A 9,534-nucleotide genomic window follows, 5' to 3' on the forward strand; every position below is an offset into this window, starting at 1 on the left:
TAAACCTTTTCTTTTTTATTTATTCATTTAGCTGTGTATAACTCACTCACTATTTCTATTGCATTATATTCCACCGAAAGAACCCACTGTATTTATTTTATTTATCACCTTTGTAGGACATTTGGCTGCTTTCAATTCTCTGTTTGTGTAAAACAATGCTAAAAAGAGCTTCCTGTATTTGCCACCATATGGTTCTATGCATGAGTTTTCCTTTGGGCTGTCAGGTTGTGGGATGGGGAGTAAAACCAGCAGTGATATTAGATTAATGCACACTTAATTTCATTAAATCTGATGGATTGCTCTCCAGAAAGTCTGTGCCAGTTTACATCTCACCAGCAGAGCCCCAAATGGTTCCATTTTTCACCCATCACCAGCAGCTAAAATTCTCTCACTTTCTAATTTTTGTCAATGTGATGGTATAAAATTATATCACACAATTATTTTAATAACCATTTTTTCTAACTACTAAAAACATGGACTTTCTCTTCATATGCACTTTCCTTTTTATTAAATTACATTTCTATTCCTTTTATCAAGTTTAATGTCTTTTGTTGTTATTGTTGGTGATTTGAAGGCAAGGTTTATGTATTCCACATAGTAATATCTTGTTTCAATTTAGATACTGAAAATATATCCTTCCAGACTGCTAATTTTGTCCATGATGTCCTATGTAAGAAATAAATCCATAATTTTGATCTGATCTAATCCATAAATATTTCCCTTATTATTTATTACTTATTATTTTCTTCTTTCTTCAGGTTATCAGTCTTATGTATGTATGTATTTATACATTTATTTTTATGTGAGCAATCATTTGATTTATAAAAAGGTACAACAAAATTTAAAATGATACAAAATACAAATATCAAAATAATATCAAAAGGTGAGTGTATTTAACCATACTCAGCTCATAACAAAGCAAATGGGGAAGGGGAATAATTCATGCTATATAGTGTATTGCTAAATGAACTCACAGCAGAACAAGTTGATAAGGCAGAGGAACTGGATCTTTAAAGAATTAGAACTGTGGTGCTCCAGAATCATCTGGCATTTGCTCAATGTTGTACCTATGGTTAGAAATGTACATGATGAGAACTCCAGGGATCTTTCAGATCCTTCCTTTAAGGTCTCGGTGGCTACAGGATAACATTTGTACTGAATTATTCTCTGTACTAAGCAGTCATCTGCATATGTTCCTTTGTATGTCTGTGGTAATTGTTCCAATCTTGGATACTTGGCAATCCTTAGAGTCACTTGATAACTTCTGTTCCAATCTCTCAGTTTCAGCCATTACATAGTCAGTTATACAAGGGAAACACTTAGCATACGGATGGCTTATCACTGACTACTAAGTCATGTTTGTGTTTAATGGAAAAGTTGCTATCAACCAGGATGTGGTAAGGTGGGTCAGCTATGTATTGCGTTGGGAGAATAAGCAGGAAGGATGTTGGGGGGACTTCTTTTTCCTTGGGTGCATTGAGATCTTTCTTTTCTTTCTTTTTAGGTTTTAATCTATCCTTCTCTTTAAGCCTCTGATCTCAGACTAAGTGTTCAGTTCATGGTTTCATACTTTCTTTTGCTTCCTTCTGTTCATGCCACACTCTTCTTGGTCCTTCTTCCTCCTTCTCCTCTTCCTCTTCCTCCTCCTCCTCCTTCTTCTTCTTCTTCTTCTTCTTCTTCTTCTTCTTCTTCTTCTTCTTTCTTCTTCAAGATTTTATTTATTTATTCATGAGAGACCAGAGAGGCAGAGACATAGGCAGAGAAAGAGAGGTAGGCTCCCTCTGGGAAGCCTGATAAGGCACTCCACCCTAGGACCCCCAGAGATCACGACCTGAGCCAAAGGCAGATGCTCAACCACTGAGCCACTCAGATGCCCCAGTCCTTCCTCTTTAAAACAAGTTTTTCATTTGGCTTCCAGGACTTGACTTCCTTTAGACTCATTTTAACCATGTCTCTGGTTAATCTTCAGACTCCTTCCTTTATTCTTTTTTTTTTTTTTCAATTCTACCTCTCAGCATCCCCACAGCTCCATCCTCAGTTCTTTTATTTTTTTCCTATCTCTACTCATTGCACAGTAAATTGCATCCATTCTCAAGGTTATGATTAACATTGCATGCTCATGAGTCTCAAATTCTGTCTCTAATCAAACCCTTCCTCTAATTCCAGACTGGCACATCCTCAGTGAATCACAAATCAGACAGAGGTTCTACTGGAGAAGCAGAGCCGGGAGGAGATACATTGCTGCAGTCAACTGGCTTGTAGGATGCTGGACCCTGACCAAGAAAGTAAGAAATCTGTAGGGCAGGCTGTCAGAAATGGCAAGCTAGAACTCTCAGCCAAGGGCTCAAATTATTAACCATAGGAGCAATTTCTTTTTTATGGAAGCCTCAGCTTCACCTTTCAATTGACTAAATGAGGCCTACTCAGACTAGGTAAGATAATCTCTGTTATTTGAATTCAACTGATTATGGATTCTAATTGCATTTACAAAATAGCTTCCACAGCAATATGTAGGTTTTGTGTATGATTGATTAACCAGTGACTCTAGCCTAGTCAAACTGATACATATAACCACCATATATACATATACATACAACCAAACATACATATAACCAAAGCATTTCTCAAAGCAAACTCTTAATTCCTTTGTCCTCCTCACCCTAAGCCTTCTCCTCACAGAGTTTACCCCATCCCAGTTTATGTCAAGAAGCATGATCTTTCCATCAGAAACAGTAGAATGCCTGTCAGTCATTTTGATTTCTTATACTTTGCATCCAGTACACTGGCAAAACTTGTTAGTTCTATCTTCTTTTTTCTTTTTCTTTTAAATATTTTATTCATTTATTCATGAGAGACACAAGGAGAGAGAGAGGCAGAGACACAGGCAGAGGGAGAAGCAGTTTCCATGCAGGGAGCTGGATGTGGGACTTGATCCCGGGACTCCAGGATCACACCCTGGGCTGAAGGCGGTGCTAACCACTGAGCCACCTAGGCTGCCCAGTTCTGTCTTCTATATCCATAATATGACCAATTCCTATCAGCACTAGGAAATATGGTTCAAGCCAAGATCAACCTATTCCCAGATTTATGGCAATAGCCTCCCAACAGATCTCTGCACCTTTAGGCTTGCTGAGCTTTGGTGTTTTGTCCATAAAGCAGGCCACATCCAGATCCTGCCAAGGGAAATCATGTCACTGTTCTCTTCAAAATGCCTAATGACTTCCTATCATAGGAAAAAAGTGAAAGGGAGAAAATAAAGGTTTGTTCCATGGATTGATGTCTTTTACTTCCTTTCCTATAAGAATTTTTTAACTGGAGAAAGAAACTAACATATGTGCAATATTTGTTGTATCTTATACAAACTAAATGTTTTAATTAATAAGAGTAATATCTAATATTTATCAAACACTTACTATGTGCCCTGGTACTGCTCCAAGAACTTTAGGTATTATCACAATTAAGTCTGTGACAACACTGTGAAGCATTATCATGATTACCAGTTTTCATTCAAGAAAAGTGAGGTATACAGAGATAAACATCTCACCTAAATTCACAGACATAATTAGGCAAATTTTTGTGGAAATAATTGGTATCAAAAATGACCAAATAAACACTGATGGGCTGTATAAATTACTTGAAACATCTTAGAAAGAACACTTTAAAGTGCTTGAATGTCTTCAGTATTAAAAAAGGGAAACATGGGGATCCCTGGGTGGCGCAGCGGTTTGGCGCCTGCCTTTGGCCCAGGGCGTGATCCTGGAGATCCGGGATCGAATCCCACGTCAGGCTCCTGGTGCATGGAGCCTGCTTCTCCCTCTGCCTGTGTCTCTGCCTGTCTCTCTCACTGTGTTCCTATCATAAATAAATAAAAATTTAAAAAAAAAATAAAAGGGAAACATGGGTCATACCTAGCCTGTTACCTGTTTTTTATAATAGTTTTTATTGGAACATAGCTACAATTATTTGTTTACATATTGTCTATGTCTGCTTTCATGGTAGGAGGCAAAGTTGAGGAGTTATGATAAAGACCATATATGACCTGAAAAACTGACAATATTTTTTATTTAGCCCTTTATAGAAAAAAGTTTGCTGACCAACGCTTAGAAGAAAGTCATTGAAAATTATTATTGTAAAAAAGTGTTCTGCTTTCTTTCTATAGTTGTCCAGTTACCTTTGAGATGAAGACAGAATTTGGTCATGGAGTCATGAAAGCAAAATATTCCACCCGAAATACAAGTAGTCATGCCTTCTTACCAGGTGCTTACATTTAGGTAACAAATCTACTTAAAATCATTTAACAGAAATTGCAAGGCAAACTTTGAGTTTTTAGAGCCCTCTGGGAATCATTTATTTGATTCATTGGCTGTTAAACAGATGTCCTCACATTAGAATTTCAGGGTCCATAAAATGTGATAAGAACTGGGAATGCAAAAAAAAAAAAAAAAAAAAAAAAAAAGAACTGGGAATGCATCTAAAACAGAGACCATTAAAGACCAGCTCTCTTCTTGTGAGTTTCTGTTGGCTCTTCTCTCCCCACCCCCCCACCCCCACCCCCACCCCCACCCCAGCCCTTACTTTGTCTCTTTCTTTGCTCGTTTTTGCTGCCCAGGTACTCAGTGGAAAAGCTCTCGTCAATTTTCTTATCATTAATTAACTATTACCAATACAAGATTCATGTATTTTATGGTTCAGAAACATTTAAAATATATATATATATATATATATCTTTAGATTTATTATTAAAAGTAGAATTTCTTGTAAGGTAAAATAGGTATTTAGAGGAAGTTTCTACTTAGGTGCTAGTTTCAATATAAGCTATTATAAAAATAAATGAGTTCCTGTTGATTTATATTCTTGTTATATGGTAAATACTTTATTAAAACCTATTGCATAGGGACGCCCACGTGGCTCAGTGGTTGAGCTTCTGCCTTCGACTCAGGTCGTGATCCCAGTGTCTTAAGATCAAGTCCCACATCAGGCTCCCTGCATGGATCCTGCTTCTCCTCTCTCTGCTTATGTCTCTGTCTCTCTCTGTGTCTCTCATGAATACATAATAAAATATTTTTTAAAAACCCTATTGCATAGTATATTATTTAATACATATGGGGAATTAATGGATATTAAATGAGCTGTTTTAAAATATTTTTGTAGTTTAAAAGAGAAAAAAATCCTCTTCCCCACTGGCATCACACTTAATCATGTATTTATTTTTATTTGAAACATCTATGTCTGAGAAGTCTATATATGAACTTACACAATAACTAAACTAGAAATTTTTTCATTTATCAAACATTTACTCAAAAGTTACAAAGTTACTTTCTGCAAGTGACTGAGGATACAAAAATAATTCAAAATTTAAATAATATAATCACTAAAAATAGTAATATTGACAGCAATAATTATCAAAATATAGGGGCAGCAGGCAAAATTATATTCAGAGAACTACTTCTGGATTTAAATTTTGTCATTCTTGGGAAGCCTGGGTGGCTCAGTGGTTGAGCATCTGCCTTTGGCTCAGGTCATGATCCTGGAGTCCTGGAATTGAATCCTGCATCAGACTCTGCAGGCAGCTTGCCTATGTCTCTGCTTCTCTCTCTGTGTCACTCATAAATAAATAAAATCTTTAAAAAAATAAATTTTGTCATTCTTAGCGGAATGAAACATAAAGAATTCAGCTCATGAAGAAAAACAATAAGAAAACAAAATTAAAATAAGGAAGAAAACAGGGGTGCTTGCATGGCTCACTAGATTGGTCATCTGGCTCTTGGTTTAGGCTCAGGTCATGATCTCATGGGTCCTGAAATCTAGCCCTCAGTGGGCTCTGCTCTCAGCAGGGAGTCTGCTTGAAATTCTGTTCCTCTCCCCCTCCTGCTACTCATGTGCACACAAGCGCACACACTCTTTCTCAAATAAATATTAAAAAAAAAGAAAAAAGGAAATAAAAAAAAACAAAGAAAAAGCTAAAAACTACTGTTTTTTTTTTAAATGAAAAATAGTATTGTTAAATCTAAGTGTTGGATTTTGAGGGATGAGGGACTCAACATAACATGAATATAAACAGTATAAATAATAGAAGATGATCTCCAGACCAAATGAATCAATTAAAAAGAGAAAAATAAACAAAAGATGGTAAAAAGGATCTAAGAATACATAGAAAGCAGTTAAAAATAAATTATAAGTGAGACTATGCAAATACATGTTGCTCTATGGTAACTTCATTTCAAAAGGCTATATTACTATAGTTTTCAAAGCCACTCAGTTATACCCCGAACTGGTAACTTTACCTACAAATTGTCTTTAAAATTCTTTAAAATATTTTAAAAATAATTTTACACATATTAACAGGAAGAGAAAGATTCTTCTATCCTGAGATAAAGTAGAAAGCAATCTTCATTTAGATTTTAGCTAGCAGTTGAAAGCCAGAGAGCTTGTAGAATCTCTTCGGTGGCTAGTGTTTTTCTATTTTGTTTTGTTTCTCTCTTTTAAACTCTTAAATAGACTTTACGTTTTAGAGGATTTTTAGGTCCACAGAGACAGAAATCAGAAATTAGAGGGGGTTATCATATACCCCCCTCCCCACATGCATAGCTTCCCCCACCCCTAATATCCTTGACCAGAGTGGAACATTTTTTTTCCAAATTACAAAGCTACACTGACAGATCAGAATCATTCAAAGCCTATAGTTTACTTTAGGTTTAACTCTATGGGTTTTAACAATAGTATCATACAAAATAGTTTCCCTACCCTAAAAATCTTTTGTGCTCTCCCTATTTTTCCTTATTTCTCCCCTAATCCATGACAATTATTGACTTTTTCTGTCTACATAGCTTTACCTTATTTAGAATGTCATATAATTAGAAATATAGTAACTGGCCTTTTCAGATTGGCTTCTTTCACTCACAAATATGCATTTAGGATCCCTTAATGTCTTTGCATAATATTCCATTGTCTAGGTGTACATTTTATTTATCAATTCATATACCTATGAATTGGACATCTTGGTTCCTTCTAAATTCTAACAATTACTAATAAAGCTGTTATAAATATCAGAGGGCAGGTTTATGTAGACACAAATTTTCAACTTATTTGGAAAAATAAAAAAGAGTACTATTGTGCAGTATTTTTAAAAGAAATTTAATGGTAACAGGGTAATGGGTATTAAGGAGGGCATATGATGTAATGAGTATTGGGTGTTATATACAAATGCTAAGTCACTGAACTCTACCTTGAGATTAATAATACATGATATGTTAATGAATTGAATTTAAAAAAAATAAATAAAATGTATGAATGGTTATTTTTTTTAAAAAAAGAATTTAACTGTGAAAATTTTTTGATAATACTTGATTTCTCTAGTTTACTATAAATACCAGGGCTCTCAATTATATTATGCCCATCCATCTTACATTTACATTGCTTACTTTGGGCATTTGAAATTTAACTACAGTAGCCTAATGGAATTTTATATATCTTAGGCAAGAGAGAGGCATTTTTTAATCTAAGAAAGAAAAATATATAAAATATACTTATTTTAACTCACTTCTGATTTTGGGAAACTAGTCTGAGGATCCCTGGGAAAGAAACCTCTGACATTCATTAGGAGTCTTCAGGAGACTGCAGAATATTTTTCTTTAGGGCTCTTTAATGGTGAAATTGATTCATTTTCTGGTCATATTTTCATAAGAGTGAGACAGTGGCTTTAGACCTGGTTTTGGCTGAGTGTTGCAGAAAACAGAAATTTCCTGTCTATTTCATGATTTTGTGAGGAATATATAAACTAAAGGAATATAAAGTATAAGGAATATATAAACTAAATAAAACCTTCACCTGCTACAGATATTAAAGGAAGATCTGAGTTTTTTCATTCTATACTATACTAATATAACTCTGAAAAATAGTCCTAACTTCTAAAATAGTCAAGGTCCAGTTTATCAAAGGGCATTCCTTTAGATGATAGGATGGACTAGACTAATAAATTATGAGGATGTTACTGGAGATATTGCTTTGGAGTCACTCCGTTCCTGGAGATGCCATGCCACTTTGAAAGAATTCTTATTTATTGCTACGAACTTGTTGTGGTGGTAGTCTATTTTATACTGGCAGGATCTGTTGACTGAGAGTGTAAGATGTTAAGAAACCAATAATAGAGCTTGTATAGATAGCACCAAGAGGATGACATGAAGGAAAGAGATATGGTAAAAATTTGGCTTTGCCTCTAGGTAGAAATGCAGCTCCTTGTTGAAAAAAGAGTGACATTTTCTAAGTAACAATTATCTGCACAGCTATGTGTCTTAATGACTAAATTGCATGTGAAAATGGCATACAGATCTATCAGGGAGTATATGCATAGTTAATTACGTCTGAAATAATAAATGTATGATTTTTCATAGGATAAGGTAAACAGCCAATTAAAATAAGATATGATATACACTTTCTCTACTCATTAGTCAAAGCATAAAACATTTTAACATTGCCTCAATAATTTACTTGTGTTAGAATAAAGGGAAATGCTTAAAACATTAATAGGGTACTTTACAATCTTGAAGTCAATAAGTTGTTATATGATAGTTATGTAAATAATTCACAACTCCATTCAGCAGAAGAGGACAAAGACTTTTCTGCACAGTGCAAATACTTAAATATGCTATAGCTTTCTCCACTGGGTCAAGCTATCTTCAATGGCTTCTCACAGATGAAGCCCGGAGACATTTTTATGCTAATATTCTACTTACATTTCTCTCCATGGATATATTACTATTATTATAAATATTATTAGCTGAACTTTTACTTACTGCTACTATGATCTGAGCTCTACTCAGGTGCTATCCAAAGGGACAAGTAAATGCTTCGTGATCACACTTAGTCTCAAGCAAAAATAAAATAGAAATTAGCAAAAATAAAATAGGGCTTATATAAAATAGAGTTTAGCAAAAACAAAGAAAAAATTAACAAATAACTTATATGTATATCAGATAAAATTCACTTTCAATATTAAAATTTCAGTAGACTTCATGATTTCGTATGCAAGAGAAATCTTAGTTTTCTAGAATAATTTGACCCAATATAATTCACATAATAGATTATGTGCCCCAAATGTGTGATACAAGTAAGAGATCAAGAAGGTAAAGGACAGCTATAAATTTTGGGGCTGAGGCAAGATGGCAGAAGAGTTGTGACCTAGTTTCATCTAGTCCCCTGAACTTAGCTACATAACTATCAAATCATCCTGAACAACTATGAATTCAACCTGAGATGTAAGAAAAGAGTGGCTTGAATTCTACAAATGGAAAAGTGACCACTTTTTGTAAGATAGGAGTGTGGAAAACCAAAACTAAGGGGATATATCAGAAAATAAATGGTAGCAGGAGGGAACCTGCGTAAGCCAGCTAAGGGAAAGTAATACAACTCTAGAGTGCAAAATTGGAACCTTTAGAAATCTACTCCAATGAGAGACTTCCCTGCCTGAAAGGTTCTCAGTGGTAAAGTGGGGCAGATGGGAAAGTAGGGTCTCAAGATTCCTGGAATCACAGAAAG

At 34.9% G+C, this 9,534-nt stretch overlaps 1 pseudogene; it reads right to left on the minus strand.

The window, feature by feature from the left end:
- Window positions 1-1,018: 1,018 nt before the first annotated feature.
- Window positions 1,019-4,244, minus strand: LOC112913308 (rRNA-processing protein FCF1 homolog pseudogene; annotated as a pseudogene).
- Window positions 4,245-9,534: the final 5,290 nt, after the last annotated feature.

This window comes from Vulpes vulpes, chromosome 9, assembly GCF_048418805.1.
Source record: "Vulpes vulpes isolate BD-2025 chromosome 9, VulVul3, whole genome shotgun sequence".
In the NCBI taxonomy this organism is placed as follows: Eukaryota; Metazoa; Chordata; class Mammalia; order Carnivora; family Canidae; genus Vulpes; species Vulpes vulpes.